Source organism: Jaculus jaculus, chromosome 10, assembly GCF_020740685.1.
Source record: "Jaculus jaculus isolate mJacJac1 chromosome 10, mJacJac1.mat.Y.cur, whole genome shotgun sequence".
Taxonomy (NCBI): Eukaryota; Metazoa; Chordata; class Mammalia; order Rodentia; family Dipodidae; genus Jaculus; species Jaculus jaculus.
Window position 1 is genome coordinate 81,023,346 of NC_059111.1, and position 21,854 is coordinate 81,045,199.

A 21,854-nucleotide genomic window follows, 5' to 3' on the forward strand; every position below is an offset into this window, starting at 1 on the left:
CTTTAGAATGAAATCTCAAACCCCCACCATACCTGAAGATCAGGCCACCAGCTAGATGCCTGCAGATGCAAACTACAAACTAATAAAATGCTGAATATATTGGGGGTCATCTACTCAAACCACCATACCACATAAACAGCTAGGTGTAGCTACTTACTCCTGTGATCACAGTTGTATGGGACCTGAGACCACAAAAATCTCTGGAACCTAAATAGCAGGCTCTGGAATCAGTAAGAGACTTCATGGCAAAGGAAAACAGGTGAGTAAGTAATGGAAGAACACATCTGTTGTTTTTCCTGCCACTGTGCCCACTGGGATCTGCATCAGCACTCACATCACACAGACTGCACCATATAGAATATTCATATATAGAAAAAAAGGGGGCTGGAGTGATGGCTTAGCAGGTGAGGTGTTTGCCTGCTAAGCCAAATGAGCCAAGTTCAATTCCACAATACCCACATAAAGCCAGATGCACAGTGGTGCATGCATCTGGAGTTCTTTTGAGGTGGCTGGATGTCTTGATATGCCCATTCTTTCTCTCTCTCTCTCTCTCCTCTCTCTCTCTCTCGCTCACTCACTTTCTCTCTCTTTCTCACTTTAAAAGTAGAAAGAAGTAGGCACTATATAAGGCATATTTCCTTTAGTCAGAGTTTAGTTTTAATATTTTTAATGTTTGAATTTTTCATGCTTCCACACATATTCTTTCTTTAATTTATTTAATTCAAAATATAAAGTAGCAAAATAGTTATGCAGGATTGAAACAATTAAAACCAATCCTGTATTATTAAATAATCTCAAAAATCCTTATATAGCACCTTATGCCTTTCTCAGAATTAAATGAATTTGTGAGAAATTTATTTGGTCAGCTATTATGAGAAAGAGACCTAGCTTGTACATTTTCTTTTTTTTAAAATTTATTTTTGTTTATTTTTATTTATTTATTTGAGAGTGACAGAGAGAGATAAAGAGGCAGAGAGCAAGAGAGAGAATGGGCATGCCAGGTATTCCAACCACTGCAAACGAACGCCAGATGCATGTGCCCCCTTGTACATCTGGCTAACCTGGGTCCTGGGGAATCGAGCCTCAAACTGGGGTCCTTAAGCTTCATGGGCAAGCACTTAACCGCTAAGCCAACTCTCCAGCCCATACATTTTCTATCAGTATAAATTCACGTTGATGGTCATCATTAGGTAAATGAATAGAATTGATTATTTTCTCAGAAATGTTAAGCTTTAAATTAACTGGTGAAGGAGAAATAAGCACATGTTAGTAAATTATCAAATTAAATAATATTCATTTTTCATTGGTTTCTTACATTAACAAGGTTGTATGAGTTGGTACTAAGGAAAGTGGAAAATTATTAAGACACAGTTATTAACATTATATATTTTTTGTTCCTTTTTAATGCTAGTGCTGCTATTTTTGGTAGTGATGTGATTTTCATCACTAGCACAGAAGTTATTACACTTTTAGTCACACTTGTCCCCTAGCCATATAGCTGATTATTTTCATGTAACAGAAGTTTGTTTTAAGGATGCTCACCTAACAGTTACCAAAATCACTGAATTTAGGGATGTCTGGTTTATCTTAACTCATTTGAAGGCCACTTTTCTGAATAATGTGGAACCTAGTCTTAAGAATTGATACTTCAATTCTTCTATGCTTATACTCATATAGATATTGACAAATATTATTTTTGCTCTAGACCCATTGAGGAATGTTTGTTACAATATGAAAAATGAATTTTTATATTTCCAATTTCTCTTGTTTCAAGAACTCCATAATACCTGGACAGTTTGACTGAATAACATTGAGTTTTTTTCCTCAATAGTACTTAGTGTTAGACCTTTGAAAATGTTTACTTTCTGTGAACTGTAATCAACAAATTTTAAAGTAGAAATGATTATTTACAGTTGTCAGACTTACTGGAACAAACAGATACCAATATGAGTATTAACTAGCCACTCATGACGTTTGTAGAAAACATCAAAAATGCTAGTTCTTTTCATCAAATTATCAATAAAAATCACTCAAAATTCTTGACCTTTAACTTTTAAATTCTTTTGAAGTAATGTTAAAAGCACATTGATTTCTAATTTTTGGCCTTAGAAATTGCTCAAAAGCATTATGTTATTTATAATAGTATATGTGCCTTTTTATTATATTCTAATACACCCTAAGTAAGATTAAATTTATCTATATTTATTTTCAATATTTTTTTTTCCTTTTTTTGGCTAGGAGATGAGGTAGGGTCTCACTGTAGATCAGGCTGACCTGGAATTCACTATGCAGTCAGTGGCCTCAGACTCATGGTGATCCTCTTACCTCTGCCTACTGAGTGCTAGGATTAAATGCAAGCTGCTACATTGACTGGCTTTATTTTATTTTGTTTTTCATGTTTTTTGATATAGGAAATTACTCAAGCATAGGCTGGCCTGAAATTCATTATGTAGTCCATGCCAGCCTTACTTCACTATCTTCTTCCTGCTCAGTGTCCTGAGCACTGAGATGACAAAGGCATTATCCTCCATTTGCAGCCACTCTAGCTTGAGTAAGAATTACCTGTTCTGCCCTATCTAATGACAAAATGTATAAACACTTAAAATTTAGAAAATTTATATTTATTATTTGCCCTCAGTGTCTAAGTCATGCACAAATGGTTTGATTGAATAATTTTCTTAATGTTCTAAGATTATACCAGTAAGCATTATGGTAAGACCCATCACTTTTCTTTTTTTAACTTTCAAAACTCATTTTGAGGAAATGTTTATGCCTAGGAATTAAAAGGCAAAATTATCTAGTGACATAGTTTTCAAATTAGGAAAATATTTAGAAGGAAAATTAATTTTAAACTACTTTAAATGTTATTTTAGGGATAGAAATGGCTTCCTGCAAAGCCTAAGGACCAAGGTTTGGTTCCCAGTGCCGTAATAAGCCAGATGCACAATGTGACACATGCACCTGGAGTTCACTTGCAGTGGCTGGAGGCTCTGGTGGGCCCGTTCTCTCTCTGTCTGCTCAAAAAATAAATAATTTTAAAAGTTACTTTATAAGAGAACTATGAGTTAAATTAAACCAAATTGACAATTCATTATTTGTTTCTAAGCATAAACATAGCAGAAGATGGCTTTGAACCCTTGATCCTCATCCTACTACCTCCTGGGTGCTGTGTTTAAACACATGCACCACCACAACCAGCAACAAAATATTTTTAGATACACATCATATGGAATTTAAGTAAAAATAAACCAGAAATTGAAAAGAACTACTGTGGCATCTGTTTCATGTTCCTGCTGTCACATGACAAGCTAGACTACATAAATGAAATACAATTATTCAGGTAAATTTTAAGAAATATTAATATTTCTCTTGTAATCTGGCTAAGTGAGAATATAAAATGTTTCTACTGAATTGATACATGCTTCTATAGCAATTTTGTTTTCAGAAATATTCTATAGCATTCGAATTAATGATAACCAAGTTTAGATATTTGGGCGCCGAGGCTATTATTTATGATAACACTCCAAAGCTTTGTATGATGGATATTCTGTTATGTGGAAATTTATTCTAGGAAATTTTAAGTTTTGACTCTGCAGAGGTAGCATTTTTTTATATAAAATAATATCTCTTTGTTCTCTGTCTTTTACAGATCTTTAGTGTATGGTAAACTCTGACAGAGTGCCCTATATTCTCTTGCCATGGTTTTAGACTGTTCATAGTAAACATATTTGAGGCAGTTTTCAATCACTACTCTAATATTTAATTTCATATTCTGTGTAACTCAATGTAAGGAAATGTCAACGAGATAAGTGGTTCCACCTCTTTGACGTCCAATTTTATTTTCAAGGTAGAAACATTCACATTGGGTTGGAGGATGAAGTATTTTTTGCAACAACATACCAAAAATTACAATTTTTCCTTCATCACTATAGTCACTCAAATTTCATGCTCTCATGTAAGTAAGCTGCCTATTTCACCTAAGCTGTGTATTATGTTCACTCAGGCTTTCCAACAGAGCACGGCACAGCAGTTCAGCCTTATATTGAGGTAAATAGCTTAAAGTTAATACTTGAACTTCCAAGTAAAGTTGATTAACAGGTACAGATCCACAGTCTAACAGCTACAAATCCAGGTTCTGATATAACCACCTGCTGTCAATTACTTGTTTAATTTCATACACACAGAAAGCCAAATTGGTCACTTGTCAAACTTAATATACATTCTTTGACTTAAAGGTACAATCTGTGCTGGTGAAATTAATCATAAGGTAAACTGGTTTTCATCTTAATTGTTGAGATCATATGTGAAACTGTGCAGAGCTTCACAAAATCAAATGAAGTGCCTTTAGCTATTTTTTCTTGATGTGTATCCTGAGCGCTTTTTTTTTAATGTTAACATATAGTATACTCCTGACTTAGTTCAGAACAATTCCAACTAATTTATTCTTTTGAACTTGGTAAAAAAATTACATTGTATTATATGTTGTTATGAGTAAGAAACTGTTATACTATGACTGTAGTAGAATTTAGACAGTTAATTTGAACAATTTTTCTTCAGTTTGTGTTTTCAGTTGGAAAGAGTGGTTATTATCCATTTCTATTAATATCAAAATAAATGTGACTTACCAAAACCAGCTGAAGATAAGGGCTCAGTAATTCCAAGTTTCACTTAGTTTCTAGGGTATGCAAGTACAAATGTGTGTTTGTGTGCATGTGGCAAAATTTGATATATTAATAATTTCATTTGTTTAAACAATGTGAGCTAGTAGCCGTAGGGATACACAGTAGTAAAAGAGATCACCCTCTGGGCTGGAGAGATGGCTTAGCAGTTAAGCACTTGCCTGAGAAGCCTAAGGACCCCAGTCAGAGGCTCAATTACCCAGGCCCCACATTTGCCAGATGCACAAAGGGGCGCTCACATCTGGAGTTTGTTTACAGTGGCTGGAGGCCCTGACACACCCATTCTCTCTCTCTGTGTGTCTTTCTCTCTCTGTCTGTCCTTCTCAAATAAATAAATAAAAACAAACACAAATTAAAATGTATATATATTTAAAAAAGAGATCACCCTGTAGTTTCATTGCTTATATTCCACAGAACAACATGACCATATTATATAACAATCCAGATATTAGTTAGTTCTGTGGTTACTTTGTTGTCTTATTTTATCTGTATTTAACATGTCCCTGTAGCCATTTGGGAGTTATCTATATTTAATTATTTTAAATTTTCTTTAAGTTAATTTTTCTGAGTTGTTCATTGTTTACCTTATTTTATTTCTTAGGTTATCTACATTTTCCTATGAATAAAGACTTTATGTCTATGAATGCATTGCATTCCTTAGAGCAAATAATGAAAATATTCCCTTGTGCATCAAGACAAAAGAGATTATAAACCAGCCAATGTGAGTGTACATTTTGACAGGAAATATGTAACTGAATTCAAGTAAAGTTTTGAGCCATTTCAGAAAATTCTCAATGTGAAAATATCATTTTAATAAGATTCAGAATAGACCCAACAACACTACTACCATATCGAGTAGGTTTGCTTATATGGTTTTAGCAAGAGTTTTTATTTGTGGGTAGCCAATGCTTCTACAATATAGTGCAATGATATATTTGTCATGATTGCAACTACAAAATGCAGAGTTAAAATTATAATACTAAGGTTATGTTTCTTCTGTATAAGTGTCATGCCAAAATTATTGAGGTTAAAATTTCCAAGCATAAATTTCGAAATTTTTCTAATGTTTGTTAAGCTTGATGACGCTTTTCAATTTCTTAAATAATTAAAAGCTAAAAAAAAAAAGTTTTGTTTCCCTATGAAGGATACTAGGTCCAAATTTCCATGGCTGTTACTAGGAAAGATAGATAGATAGATAGATAGATAGATAGATAGATAGATAGATAGATAGATAGATAGACAGATAGATAGATAGATAGATGTGTGTGTGTATGTGTGCATGTGTGTGTGCGTGTGTGTGGTGTGAGAGAGATCAAGTATCACTAAGGGTGGAACAAACACTGATTTCAACATTTAAATTAGCTGAACTAATATAAAGTAATAAACTGTGTTTGGAAACCCTTGTTTATATAAGGAAAGAGAGAGACATTATGTGTTATGTATATAAACCTAATTAAAATTTTTTAAATATTCTTTGTAACTAATAGACCTCAGTATATTTTAAGCTAGTAAAGTAACAAACTGTAATTAACTAAATATTTGCTTCTAAAGTTTGTTTGTTTATGAAACCCCATCTTCATTGCCACTAGCTATTTTTTCCAGAATTTCTCATTGCTTTATTACCCTGCTAAAATTATCATTGATTTATCTAGTCACCCATCAATCCATCTATTTATTCATTTGTCTACCCATCCACTAAACATCATCTCCTATAGTTATACAAATCAATTCAAACCCAGACATAAAGACTGTTTATGCTTGCTGCTAAGTTCTTCTTTGAATTCCTGAATTCCAGGCACTGTGATGGATAGCTAGAATACAATTTTCAGTGATCCATGACCTCATGTATCCACAGAACAGGTTGACATAAATCAGATACATTTCTGTAAAATAGCTGCAATACATGATTTAACAAAGTGGCATTAGAGGAGTTGAAGTGGTTGGTGAAGGTGTCACCATTTAGATAATGTTGTAGCTAATTGTAGTAGTGTGAGTAGCAATTTATCAACATTGATACATGCAGTATAGAGAATGACCACAGTGGCATGTGTTATTTGTGTGATTTTTGCTTACATTGTGATGTGTGGAGTTGTTTATACATTATTTAAAAGTTCAATAATTAGTGGAAAATAGTAGGTGATTTAGGTTTTAGTATGATAACATGTATCTCAGAGTAAACACTATAGAGAATGGACTGGATGGTAAGAAAACAATGTGGGAAGTGTTAAGGTTGAACACTTCATAGAGGCCACATCTCTGCTTGCAGAAGGGAAAGAATATAAGCATGCTTCTTACCAGATATGTTGTTTGAGTGTAGGGATGACAGTAAAAGTCTGATAATGCAAAGTGATTATATTAAAGAATAAGTTACTTCCTCAGTTCAATGGCAGCATTTTATCATCTCATCCTCTCCTAAAACCCCAGTCTGGGTGGGAGGTTCCCAGATCTGTAAGAGGCCATGGATACTCTGAATTTATAGATAAGTTGGAGCACAGAGGATCCATCATTTTCTTTATATTCTCACCTCAGATACTTTGATAAACATTCTAGACTTGTAGGTCACATCTGAGAATGTAAATTATTAGTAGAGCATTTGCCAACTATGAGTACAGCTATGGGTTATATTCACTGCTCTTTAAAAGAAAAAATAAATAGCAATAGCATTAAGTTGCTGTATATACTCTTCTCTAGGCTCAGAGCTCTTCATCCTCAGATCCTCTCCATCAAAATACCAACTTCCTGAGGTTAACTGTGCATCTTGCTGAACCTACTACTTCATGGTGACTGTACTTAGTTCCATTCTTTATCACAGTGGCTCAGGGCAATGTGGCTGAAAATATACGGATTTATATAGTCTCCTGGCTCTGCAGTGCAGTGTTGTGCCTCAGCCCAGGGTGCTTAACCCCTCTGAATGGCCATTTTCTTCACTTGTAACACCTTGATCAACTATAGTGGCAGTATATGAGAACTACTTAGTCTAGCATTTAGGAAAGTGGCTTATCAAGAGAAGGAACAAAGTGATAGAGATTATGCATAATAATATTACTGTAGAAAGTAGTAAGTTACAGGTCTAAGGCCCCTCCTTGTTCTCCTTTCCATAAAGCTATGTGCCTTCAGTGAACTGGCCTCTCCTCATTTGAGCATATTGCTTATGTTTACTCTCCACATCTGCCCTAATGTAGATTAGATACAGGGCATTTGCTTGATCAGTTTACAAGGTATAAAGGTCTTATTCAATTTAGCATTGCTTATTGTACATAGTTGATGTAATATATTTAAAGTATTTCACTTTTAATATATTTAATATATATATATATTATATATATTTATTTAATAGTAACAGTTATACCATTGGCCACCCATGCTCTACCTGTGATAACCTTGTATACTTTGTGGATAGTGTCTATGGTGTATATGAGCAACTTATATTACCTTAGAGAAAGAACAAATATTATTTTGGTTGAATGACTATGAGCTTCTTTTCTTTTTCTTTCTTTCTTTCTTTCTTTCTTTCTTTCTTTCTTTCTTTCTTCTTTCTTTCTTTCTTTCTTTCTTTCTTTCTTTCTTTCTTTCTTTCTTTCTTTCTTTCTTTCTTTCTTTCTTTCTTTCTTTCTTCCTGTGTATGTATTTGTGTGTGTGTGTATGGTGTATGCACATGTTGTACAGATGAGCCCATTTCGTGAGCATGTGTACAGATGTCTATTGCTTCTTCCTCCTCACATTGTTTTTACACTTAGTCTGATTGGGCAAGAGTTCCAGCAATCCTCCTGTCTCCAGCCCTGTTCTGCACTAGGGATGCAGGCATGGGTGGCCATGCCTGAGTTTTTGCATGGGTGGTGGGGATTGAACCCAGGTCCTCATTCTTGTATAACAAGTGCTCTTATCTACTGAGTCACTTTCCTCAATACAATAAACATGGGCTATGTGCATTTTTTAAAAGTTGGGTTTTACATTTACTTAAGAAAAAAGAGTAAATTACATATGTAGTAATTTATATATTAAACTTTAAAACTTAATAAATGCATACAGTTTTGTAATTGTTATAATTATTAAAGTTTATTTTATTTAAAAATCTCATTCAAACATCTGTAAAATGTTTACAACAAAGGATATGCAAATGGCCCAAAGATTTTGCTCACTAATCTTATTATTCACATGATTATGTATTTTGCCTGTTGGTAATCTATCCCTAGCTAATTTTATGAATTAAAATTTCAGTAATGCTGACTGTGAAATACCAAGGAAACAATTATATAATTCTGAAACATTGCACAGTTCCTCACTGAGCACAGCAAAAGGAGTGGCTAAAGCATTTTGGTTGTTTTAACAGAGATCTTTTGTTGTGAATTTTTGGGGAGAGTTACATCTGAATACAACATTGATCTATTAACAGGCCATTTTAAGATTATATAAATGCAAAAAGATTTGTGCAATAAAGCAGCATGCATTGGGCTTGTCACACAGATTTAAAGGAACCATTTTTTATAAATCAAATATAGTGAAAAGCAAACAACTGACACTCTAACAAGCTTAGTCATTCTATCAAAGTGTACAGCTATTTAACTGTTTTCCAGAACCACCTTCACTGAGAGATGCAATCCTTCTTGTGCTGTTTGGTGAGAGCACCCTTCATACTCTATTTTGTTTATGCAATATCTTGTCTTTCTTCCCCACTGGAAAGTAAACTGGCATACCATTGCCATTATCCCAAAGCCTACCAAATATCTGACTCAGAGAAAGCAATAAATTACTATTTATGAAGCACACTTATTAACTGAACTATCACTGGATTTTCCAATAATTCTCAAACTACAATGTACATTAATACTACCTGTAGAATTTAATATCATGATGTAGATTCCTGACTTTTGCACTGAGGGATTATAATAATAGGTTACATAGAGCAAGTGAATGTGAACAAGGTCATCAGCATTCATAAAACAGGAGTCAGGGTCACTGTACAAAATACTTGATTGTCATTCCATTAGTAAAATGAAGGAATCATCTTGATTCAGATAAACTTCAGTGAAGTTGTTGGTCAGCTCATGGACGATGAATCAAGATGGTCAAACTGAATGATGAAATCTCAATGCCCTGTGAGAAAAGGCCTGAACGGAAATGAATCACACTTGCTTGATGCCACTCTGTGAGGGCATGGTGATTGGAAAATGAAGGTAAAGTGAAATCTGGCCAAGAGGCTGGATTGCAGGGTGGAAGGGATTCCACTTGGTGAGGATGGTACTGTGAATGGATGATCCATAGACTCAGATGTATTATTAAAATTCAGTTTGCAGCTTCAGCCTCTAACAGGCAAACTTCTCCTTCAGGGACCCTGCCACTTGGGTAGAATCTGAAATCCAGTGCAAAAGTGTGCGGAGTGGCTTGAGCTTTGGTGGGCTTCTATGACCACTTTTTTGGTAATTGCTGGATGTTGATGGGTTTTCTTTTCTTGGATCTGCAAAAGGGATCCAAATTCTTCCACCACTGATGTAACTTCTCTTGGATCTGTAAGCCTAAAATAAATTCCTTCCTCCCATAAACTGTGTCTGATTGGAAGTTTGTCCCAGCATTGTGGAGCTCACTACAACAGAGTACTTCTGCAGTCATGAGCCTATGGTTTGTCCAATAAACTCTAGGAGAGTAAGTGGAGAGCATCTCACAATAGTCCACCCACCCATGAGGAGGCCAGGAACAACCTCAGACATCAGGTCATACCCTTCTTTCCTCAGCTCATTACTTGATTTGACTTTTTAAAGATTAGTAGCTGGCAAAGTATGTGCTGTTCCCAGGGTCAGATAGGCTTCTTAGGTGATTGTAGGATATATCTTCAAAAATTTATTCTTTCAGATTCACCACAGAATCCTTTACCAGTACTGTGCAGACTCTTGGATTTGAGGCTGTATCTGATAAATCTCCAGCAAGCACCTAATGGATATCTACTCACTGTAATCTCTTCAAAATATTCCAGTGGTGAGGTGTGGGGAATAAGTCTTTCAAAACTACCATAGATAAGTTATTAATAAATGTTTTATTATAGTTATAAGAACTTAACCCCCATCTTCCCATTCTCAGACACAGATCTCTGCCTCTTAAAAACTATTTATTTATTTGAAATAAATAGAGAATAAAAATGGGCACACCAGTGCCTCCTGTCACTATAATGAACTCCAGACACAAGCACCTCTTTGTGCATCTGGCTTTTTGTGAGCACTGAAGAATTTAACCTGGGCCTTCAGGCTTTGCAAGCGTCTTTAACCACTGAGACATCTCTCGCACCCCTGTTTATTCTTTTCTTTTGTCTTTTTCTGTGTGTATGTGTATTTTCTTTCAAGCCAGGATCTCATTCTTACACAAGCTGATGTGGAACTCACTTTGTAGGCCCAGGCTGGCCTCAAACTCATAGGAATCCTGCTGTGTCAGCATTCCAAGGGCTGGGATTAAAGGTGTGTGCCACCATGCCTGTCTTTGTCACTGTCTCTTGGGCAAAGCTTCTCTCTCCTTCTTTACAACCTTCTGTCTAAAATTATTTTGTTGAATATTGGATTTCACTGGCATTCCAATCTTCTCACCTTAATCTAGTGGCAATTTCTATATTCACTTTCCATCAATTTTGAAAATAATGGATTACCTTTTTTTTTTTTTACCTCTTTTTCTGTGCACAATTTTATAGCCTAAAACATTCGCAGTGTGTGTTATAATGTCACTTATACCTCCCAAACCTTTTTAAGCATGCCCACATAGGAAGTATATTAAGTGTTCAAAATTTCAGTTGTATGGAAATGAATAAAGTCATTACTAATCTAAGGATGTAAGAAAAGAGGTGACAAAAAGTTGAGCAAAAATAATGGAATAAGTTCAGAATGGAGCAGGATACTTATGACATTTTATATCCTGTGTTTCAACAGTATTCTAGTCGTTTGTAATTCATTTGTAGAATAGTTACAGCTTCCTATTGGTGCAGTGTTCCCATCTACTGTAAATAATGGCCATCAGCAAAGCTTTTGAAATTTTCAGATGAAAGAAACTAAATTAAGGCAGCTTCCCAGGTGTATCTCTTCCCCACAAAAAGGACTCAGAGGAGAACTCAGAAATCAAGCAACATTTAACACCACAGAGTTATCATGGTAATTCCATTCACTCCAGCTTTTTAGAACCATAAGTGTCTACTTTTTATGTACTGGAAGATTTTAATATTTTTCCCAATTGAAGCAGTAGAGAGTGAATTTTAAAGTACTAGAGATATTAGGAAAGGTGATATCTATCAGTTACAGTATGTGGATTAATGCCATAGGAGTTTCTTTCTTTGGTTATTGCAAAGCTGCTTGCTATTTTAAAGCTATTAATCACATGTGATTGTACCTGAGAGTGAAATTTTTCATTACCATCCAAAGATGATTCATTTTGTTGCTTAGAGGAGAAACTTTGAGAATTCCAGTGTATTTTTAATGCTCCTAAGTAATGAAAATGTATCTCCATGTTTTTGTTTTATTTTTTTCAAAATGTATATAGAATGTCTCTTTATATAGCCTACTTATGTAATCCACATATTTTTAAATCGATTATTATCAAAATGCTATATATAGACACACCATATGATTCAGCAGTCCCACTCCTGGCTCTATTTCCAAAGTGAATGAAGTCAGGATGTCAAGAGATATTTACACTCACATGTTGTATTGCAACACTATTCACAGCTGTCGGAATCAGTGTCAATGCCCATCAGTGGATGAATGTACAAAGCACATGTGATATAAATAGATTATTTATCCAAATGAGCTAATGCTGGAAAACACTATGATTTTATGTAACAACTGCTTCTTTAAAGTGTCTTATAGTGTTAATGTTGTGCAAAGGAACTAGTATTCATTTCCCTGGGTTTTAATTGTACTAGTGTATGAAGTAAAGTTGGGAGGAATTATTTGAAATATAGAGTGTATCTGGGCATGTTGGCTCATATCTGGAAGCTTAGCACTCAGTATGTTGAGGTAGGAAGAGCACCATGAATTCAAGGCTAGCCTGAGCTACAGAATAAGATCAGATTCTTCAAAACAAAAAACAGAGTATATCTAACTGAATGAATCTGATGTCTAAAATCTGAATATTAGAGCTCTATAGCACGTATTCATTTTCTTTTTCTTACTGCATGTGATAATACGAATACCCAGTGCCAACTTATTAGGTAACCTTGCCTATATATTGTGTAGATAATAAGAGTTTTGGTTGGTTCACAGTGTTCCAGGACCTTATAATGCATTGATCAGACCTAGGACGTGTATTTAAAGTGATTGCTAAGTTATTTGGTATTAATGCAGATTTTGAGCAAAATGAAGACTTTCTTGGCCCAGACAGGCTCAGAAAAGCTGGACTCTAGTGACTTATGCTCTCAAGTTCATGGTACAAGCCAAAGATACATTGGGTATTATAGACAAAATTGTGGAGGAGAGCAAAAGTATACTTTATTAATGAAAATGTAGAAAAAAACTCTCAAAGGAAAGAGAGATGGGATTGCCAGAATAAGGGCTTGGAGCTGGCAATATAAAGTAGGAGAACCCGGGACTAGTAAAATGGCTTGGTGGTTAAGGCATTTGGCTGTAAAGCCTAAGAACCCTGGTTTGATTCCCCAGGACTCATGTAAACTAGATGTGCCAGGGGGGTGGGGTATGCATGTGTCTGTAGTTCTCTTACAGTTGCTAAAGGCCCTGGCACACCTATCTTCTCTATATATATGCTTCTCTCTCTCTCTCTCAAATAAATAAATAGATAAATAAATAAAATATTTAAAAAATTTAGGAAAACCCTAAAGTGTAAGGGTAAATGTGCCTAGGATTCCCATCAACAGCCAAGGAAGAGAAAAAAAAAAAGAGAAAGAGGAAAGCAAGAAACAGAGAGAGAGGGAGAGAAAGAGAGCGAGAGAGAGAGAGAGAGAGAAAGAAAGAAAGAAAGAAAGTTATGCTTTTTGTGTGTTAAAATTCAGTAAAGGAGGTAGTCACTGCAGTGAGGGTCTAAGAACAATTGAGTCAAGGAGGGACCCCTTGGGTATACAGAACATCATCTCATTAAAGGATAACTATTCCTCTGACTTCTTTACTTTGTCTGTAGGAGAGGGATGCTCTTTAATCAGATGGGTGAGTGGCAGGCTCCACCCAGGAACTTTATCCAAAAGAAGTGGTTCTTTCTATTACTTTCAGGAAAACTGGAAAGGGCATCCATCCTTCAGTGACCTCTAAGCCTAATGTCTGCCTACAGACAGTATTCTACCCTCAAGAATTAAGTTCTTAAAATCATTTAGGAGTTCAGCAGTGACTCAAGGCTGAAGCATGGCATAGAGGGCTGTTTTAGCATCTCCTCTCTTGCTGATTATCAGGCTTTGGACGTTGTTCAAAGGAGACGCAGGTAAATAGAGTTAGATTGTTTGAGGAAAATTTCAGTGGGAATTCACTGCACATGAGCAGAGATAAAAATCCAAAGATTAATATGAAGGCTGGGATAGCTCAAGAGGCTATTTTCTACCTACCTAAAAAACAGGAGCTCAGCTTTCTCCTAACTGCTATCAGCATTTATTTTTCCCAATATGTATTTTAATCATTGTATTTTAATACAACACAGTGATAATTGTTAATACCATGTAGCATTGTCTGTCCTATCACTGTAAAGTATGATTCAAATTTCTGAACTTTTTGGTCCTTGTTTTTGATATTTGTTTTCTAGAAAAACCTTGATCTTCTGAGTAGAGGAAACTGATTTTAAATGCTAAATGTTTTCATTTCATTACATTTCTAATTAGATTTATGATTTTAATGCACAAAACACTTCTAAATGCATTGTTAATATCATTAGAATGAATACAGTAAGCAGATTAGCAGATTTTTATGTGTTCAGAGGCTTTTGTACATTGCCATTTGTGATAGTCTCAATAAAATTATTGACATATCATAAATATATTGGAAATATTTTAATTTCTAAAACATGCAGTGTGAATATATATTTTCTGTTATCTTTTTACATATTTTTCTAAGTGTGGCACACTTAGGGGATTTTCTGTACCCTTTCTACCTTTATACTATTAAAATGATAATCTAAATCTAATGCAGTTTCATGCTGTAGAAAGCCAGAAACTTTATTATTCATAACAGTGGCCCTGTGTTTGTAGTATATTTCAGATGCCATCCACATTTACTCAAAACTGTTGTGAGAACCATGAAAAACAATGTCAGTATTCATTCCATCTTCCATAGCAGTTACTTTGATTTTGTTTTCAGTGTAGGAATGAGGATCATTTGTACTTTTGAAAGAGTTTATCAAAGAGCTGAAACTTTAGGGGTGGAGTTTGGAATGTAGTGAAGACATCAAACAAAGAAGTTATATGTTTATTCTAGTATTAACCGCCAATTACTAGCTATTTCCTAATGTAATCTTCTGCAACTCATTATCACTTTAATTTCATTTATTTTTCATTTGTTTTGTGATTTTTGTGAGAACTCTGAAAGGTGATTGAGTTCAGAGGTGACTCTTCATAAAGATTCATGCAAATCTTAGAAATCATCATTTGTCTTACCATATTTGTACACATATCTAAGGAAGTTATTGCCATTCAAATACCGAACTCAACTCTGTGACTAACACAGTATTTACTTATTCTTTAAATACTATTTTAGTGAATATATAAACAGAATAATATCATCCCATGACAATATGTTTATATCTAAATCCCCACAACCTATGCATATCTTATGTTAATATGGCTGGCGTAGACCGTAAGGAAAAGAAATAGTAAAAATTATTCAGTTGTGGCCAATGCAATCCCAAAGGTTTTTGCAGAAGGTCTTTGTCAGTTTTGGTGCTGTTACAAACACAGTGATTGAGACAACAAGCACTTCTTTATCACATTACTGGGGGCTGTGAAGTTCCAGATCAAGATGGTTGCAGCTCCCAAATTTGGAAAGAGCCGTGGCACTGATTTGGGTGTGTGCTGCTTCCCTCTGTGTCCTCATAGCAGTTCCACCAGCTTGATCTGTTTACCTTCCATGGGCCCACTACCGATCTCATCAACTGGGGATTAGACATTGCCATATTGGCACCAAGAAGGAACACAGACCTCCAGTCTATAAATAAATAAACTAAATAGTTGATGAGAGTTAGAAGATTGGTGAGTACCACAGAGTTGGCACTCTGACAGATAAGATTCTGGTTATTGCTCACTTTAATGATGGGACTGTGCCAGAAGCAAAGCATTGTGGACACTACTAGAAATTAGAGAAAAAAAAAAAAGAAAAGAAAGCAACAACATTCCCAAAGACCTGAGAGGAATGAAAATTACTGATACTATTTTAGATGTCAGATCTCTAGAAATCGAACAGTGGCAAAATTGTGTTAGTCTAAACCACTGAATTTGCTACTGAAACAAAAATTGGAGTGCTCTGATATCACATGGAGGATCCAACAATATTACTGAATTCTCATGTAAGGTGAGTATATAAGTTGTTGCTCTGGATTTCTTCTTTGATAGGTTTTGATTGACCATCATGTTTGTTACTGTCACCCTGGAGCAGGTTATCAGGCTAACAGAAAGAGCACTATTCATGCCACTACTTCCTCTACTATTTCTCCTGCTCCCTGGCAGATGTGGTATAGGTGGCACATCTCCTGGTGGGCAGTTTATCATATTATTTATTTAGTTTGGTTCTTCTCTGTTTTCTCTGTCATCTGTAAAATAAAATAGATTCTCCAATCAAGAGTGAGAGTAGCTTGGGTTAAGTAGAGTATGCAAAGTTATTTGAGAGGTTCTGATTTTATCTTTTTTTTTTTTTTTCTTTTTGGTATGTAAGCCCACTGTTCTCCAGAGAGTAGAGGGGATTCAGAGACCTCAACTAAACTGGGTTGACAATAGGTCTGGCATTGCTCAGGGAAGATTTCAGAAGAAGGAGCATAAAAATTGTTAACAGCCACAAGAGTGGATGGAATACCCTGAGACATGGCCCCCAACCCCAGCTACCCCAAAAGGATTGACTGACCCCACAGTAAATATTGTAACCCTAATGAGGAGGGCACACAAGGTAACAGGAGCTGGGGCAAGGGATAAAAAAGTATAACCTGTTATAATATAAACAATATATTTTTAAAAAGTTATTGCTCTTAAACTTTTCCCCATTCAGAACCTTTGGATAGTATGAATAAAATAGTCCCTTTTTGCAATACCCAGTGCAGAGACAGGATAAGGAAAACACTTTACTTGTTTCTTTTTTAGCAGTGAAATTATGTAAATCATTTTTGGTTTTTCATTTTGTATTGATTTTCCACATACTACTGGACATCAACTTAGAATTATCCAGCACTTTAACTCACTAGATGTCGTTGAAACCCCTCATTCCAGTTCTATCAATGCTTTTAGTCATTGTTAGCTTTCCATATAGGGACAAAATATCTTGTGCAAAACCACTGGGTACAGCCATAAGCACTGAACTATTTCCCTTCAAGATGATCTCATTTTATAATCAGTCTTTGTATGTGGGCTGTCTTCACTTACCCAAACACCTGCAAGTAGAATCATATTCTATTGTCTCAGGGATAGATGAAAATTTAAAGACTATCTTTTTCATAAATATCAGTCCTCATAATTGAGTCTGTTCTTTAAGTCCCCAGAGTATCTTTGCTTCTTCCTTTCTTTCTCTTGAACCACCCATCTGTAAAACCTCCTTCACTGACTAATGTGCTTGCCAGGTACTATCCATTCATTTCTGGAGGCTCCTTTCCCACAGATAGCTATGGATTTCTTGTCATGCCAATCAGTATAATTTTTGTGTTTGTATGTATGTGGGTATCTGTGCACATGTGTAAATGTTCATATGGAGGCCAGAGGACAACCTCAGATGCTGTTTCTAAGGTGCCCTCACCTTTTTGGTGATAAGGTTGTGATTGGGCTAGCGCTCACAAAGCAGGCTAGTCTGGCTGGCCTGAGAGGCCTAATGGTCTACTTGTCTTGGCTCCAAAGAGCTGGGTTATAAACTGCAACACCGTATGTGCCTTTTTTGGGGGAGGGAGGAGTGGTGTGACCTGTATACTGTGGTATGTATGGTATATGTACATGTGCGTACAGATATGTGTACCCCATGCACACAAATGCAGAGGTCAGAATAATCTCTGCTCTCCTCCTATATTACTTACCCATGTATTCACTTGAAACAGAGTCTCTCATTGAAGCTGGAGCTGCCAGCTTGGACAGATGGATGACATGAAAACATGAGGAATGTCACAGCTTCCCACAGGACTCATATTGCAAGGATGTTTTCAGCTCTTTACATGGGTGCTAGACAATCAAACTTATGGTGATTCAGGCCCTCATCAAGCACTCTTATACCCCATGCCTGGCTTTTTTGATTTTTTTTTTTTTTACATTAGTTCTGGGAATCAAACTCAGGTTCTCATGATCACAGAGCAAGCACTTGAACAACTACGCCACATCCTTAGACATCATAATTTTTAAAATAGTCTCTCCTCCTATTCATTTTCATATGCAAATGTACCACCACACCAACAATGAATAATACTTCTAATAATCTACAAGGAACAAAATCATGTTGAAAACATAAGTTAAAAAAAGTAGATAAAACAATGAAAATGGATGACTGTCATGAAATATAAGCTGTTGTAGATAATCAAAGTGATGCAGAATGGTCTAGTGACTTAGTAGCCAAGGGTTCAAGGAACAGAATGCATTCTTACTCACACTTCTTCTCCATTTTTGTAGACTTCACTTTCTACAGACAGCCTATCTCTTATGCAGTGTTGTCTTGGGCAGATGACTGAACCAGACTTCTAGAACATTCTCACATTCTCCCTGCCATAGACAGCTCAAACTAAACTGCAGAGCTTTGTTTCAATTCCAAGTTACTGAGAGATGTGTGACCCTGTGGAGAACACTCCTCCCTGTGACAGCAAAGAAGAAGATCCTAGAGTTGATAGTCACAGATCGTTTCCGACATCTTTCTAAATCCCATTTCTAAATGCAAGATATGATTGGAAACAAATTCATTCGCATAAAAGGAACATAAAATAAGAATGTATTGTTTAGGAAAAGAAGAAGGTATGTATATAATTACCTATGGACACTAAAATTTCACGTTGTATTTATAAGAGGGACATTTTCTAAGCAATTCAGTCTACATAAAATGTTTGTCTTCTGTTCAATGAAATAGAAATTTGATTTGCTTTCTGCAAATAAGCAAATAAACAGAAACATTAAAGATCTTGTTAAAGAATCCCCAGAACATTTTTGTACAACTCTGAAGTTACAGTTAAAGAAAAAAAAATAGCATTTTTGGTATTTTAAGAAAGGCTTTGCTTTAAAATGCAAATGTTTGTTTATTTTTCCCCTATAAAACACGTTGCCACAGACTTCTTGTAATCTAATATTTTAGCAGAGAGCATACATGGAATTTCAGAACAGTAAGATGAAAAAAGAAAATAAAAACATAAGCTCAACCCCTTGAGAGTCTGGAAATTTTGCTTTTCTAATGAGGATGTTCTGTTTTATTTCTGACAAGTTCACTGACAGAGTTTCAAAGGTAGCTTCACAGCATCTGTGCTTACCTGTCAGCCAGGCATGAGTCAGTCCCACATGCACTGAAGCTGACATGATCAGCATGGCGCAGTCATGAACCCTCAGGATGGTTTTAAGACATTGGATGGCACTCGACCCTCTCATTAGTGCCAGGGTTTTATGAGTACATGCCGCTTTTCTAACCTTTGCTGGAGAGCTTGTAAAATTACAGCGTATTCCAAATATCTCAGCATCTTTGACATCTCTTAATGTCACATTGCTTTATTTTTGTTTCAAAATTGTTTGTGACTTGTTGTTTTTTTTTCTGAGCATATTAAAACTATGATGGAATATTGTAAAGCAAGGAAAATGAGAAAGCAGTAACAGATGTTGTGATGAAAAAACAAAACTTTCTGTTAAGCTAAAGATATCTTTGTTTCCTGTCATTTTTAATATCCTGCAGCAGCAATACCTTAATGAGGCAAGAGCCTGTGCCTCTGATTCTGGCTAACTTCTTGTACCAGCTCTGCCTGTAGTTACCTGTTTTTCTCTCAACCTCTGCTTTCTTCTCTTTGAAAAATATTGATGAAGCAAATAATGAATTCTAGGCACACTGATGGGCACAGTTAAAGCTGAGTACTATGCTACACACACAAAACTAAGGTACTTGTACAGTAAAGTCCTCTCCCTCGATTCTACTGGACTGTATAGAAAACCCTTTCTCTATGAACTTAAAATTTGAATGCTGATTATTTGCTGTTAACTAGATGATAGAGAAAAAACTTCTAAATTCATTATGGTAATTCCATTTATATTTCATTAATACTCAAGAAAGCAAGGATCTTTACTTTCAAAAGAGGCATATATAAAATTTAAACAAAACACTTATGAAAATGTTTGGTTTTTAAAGACCAATGCAAGGGATAAAGGTTATATTAAAGTAAGTCTAATCTACCACTCATTCATTTCAATTTTCAAGTTAACATTTACCAGGTGTTACTTCAAGACAACTTTGCCATGCCTGTCAGTGGTGATACCAAGCATGATGACTCCCAGTGAACTTCCTAATATCTCCTCTTGACACTTCCTCATGAGTGACTGAGGTATACTGAGTTCCAGGAATACCAAAGAGTGCAGTTTGGTACTGACACAACTTATGTCTGATAACAATAATGAGCATTGTAAAACACATCTTAGGACAAAACAGAATATATTTTTATGATGGTTTATTGAAAACACAATATTCTACTTATGTAAAATTGAAGAAAAATATGTTTTGGTGTATACTTACATAAATAGGAAAATGACAAACAAGCACAAAAATATGGCCTATATACAGAGAGTTATAAGGATATATCTACCAAATTTGTAACAATAGATGTTACCTCAAAATCAAAATTAAAAGCGCAGATATTTTTTTTCAAGCCATTTGATCTGTCAGGTAGTTACTGAACTCCTTGTCATCATATGACTAATTTGTCTTCTAAAGCCAGAATTATGACAGGCATTAAATGTGGAATAGAGGTAGGTGTATTCATTGCATTCCATTGGATTGGCTTAGATATCCTAACAGCTCCTGGGGAAATTCCACATGCTAGTGAAACTATAAATTGCTCTCAGTGTTTATTGGTTTCTGTCATGGCATGGTAAGTATTGGTTAATGTTTTAAAAAAATAATATGAAGGGAAATTCATTTGTTTGTAGCATTCATTTTTCAGCTATGTGTTTTCATCGTAGTACATTTGTCTTATAAAGGTGTTTGCAAGGAACGACTGTGGAATTCATTACTAATCAAAGAGAAAATATTTCAGTGAAATATATTTCCCCCCCGGGGAAGGAGAGGTGTGAGGTATCTAGTAAAGTCATGATGGTGCATCAATAGTTAATCATAATGGCTGCAATTTACCACTACTTTTGAATACTGTTTGTACTGTCAGATAGAGAATTATTTCAAGTAAAATTCAGTGATGTATTTAAAATATGCATTTTTTCCTCCTAGTAATCTCAAAATCAACCTAGCTTGTGCCATACAAAGGATGGAAACTGCCTTCATTTGAAATTCTGCCTCACAGCAGTCAAATATGATAAAGTGGATGATTTGGGCAAATCTGTTCCACTGGTTTAAAAGAAGCAACCCTAAAAAGTCGTCTCTTGTCATTATTCTCCCTTGGTGGGGGCAATGAGGGAATTCAGGTATAGGTAAGTTTAAGAATCTTTTTGAAAAGAGAAAAAAAAATATATCAGCACAGAGGGTAGGAGGATCACTGTGAGTTCTGAGACAACATGATGAATTCCAGGTCAGCCTAGGCTAGAGTGTGACCATACCTCAATCCCCCCCCCCCACCACCACCAAAATGTGATAGAATCTGTGACAAAATGTAAGCCTGACTCATTGTGTAGGAATTCAACTTTAGGCAGTCACTAGTACTGAATTTCAAAAGGGGAAAATGTTGCTAGAGAAATTAGGTGTGCACAATCTAAAGGGGGCAACTGAGTTGAGCAATGAAGAGCAGCTGGAAAGTCAGTGTAGACAAAAGAAAAGAAATGCCCAAAATGAAGGTAGAGAGATAAGACAGATGTTCTTTTCCTCCTCCTCCTTTACTTCCTTCTTCCTCTCCTCCTTATCTTTTTCCTCCTCT

At 35.5% G+C, this 21,854-nt stretch overlaps 1 protein-coding gene across 1 annotated transcript in view; it reads left to right on the plus strand.

Moving 5' to 3' along the window:
- Kcnd2 (potassium voltage-gated channel subfamily D member 2) overlaps positions 1–21,854 on the plus strand; it is a 565,707-nt gene that overhangs the window by 149,865 nt on the left and 393,988 nt on the right. The gene's annotated exons all lie outside the window — the stretch shown is intronic.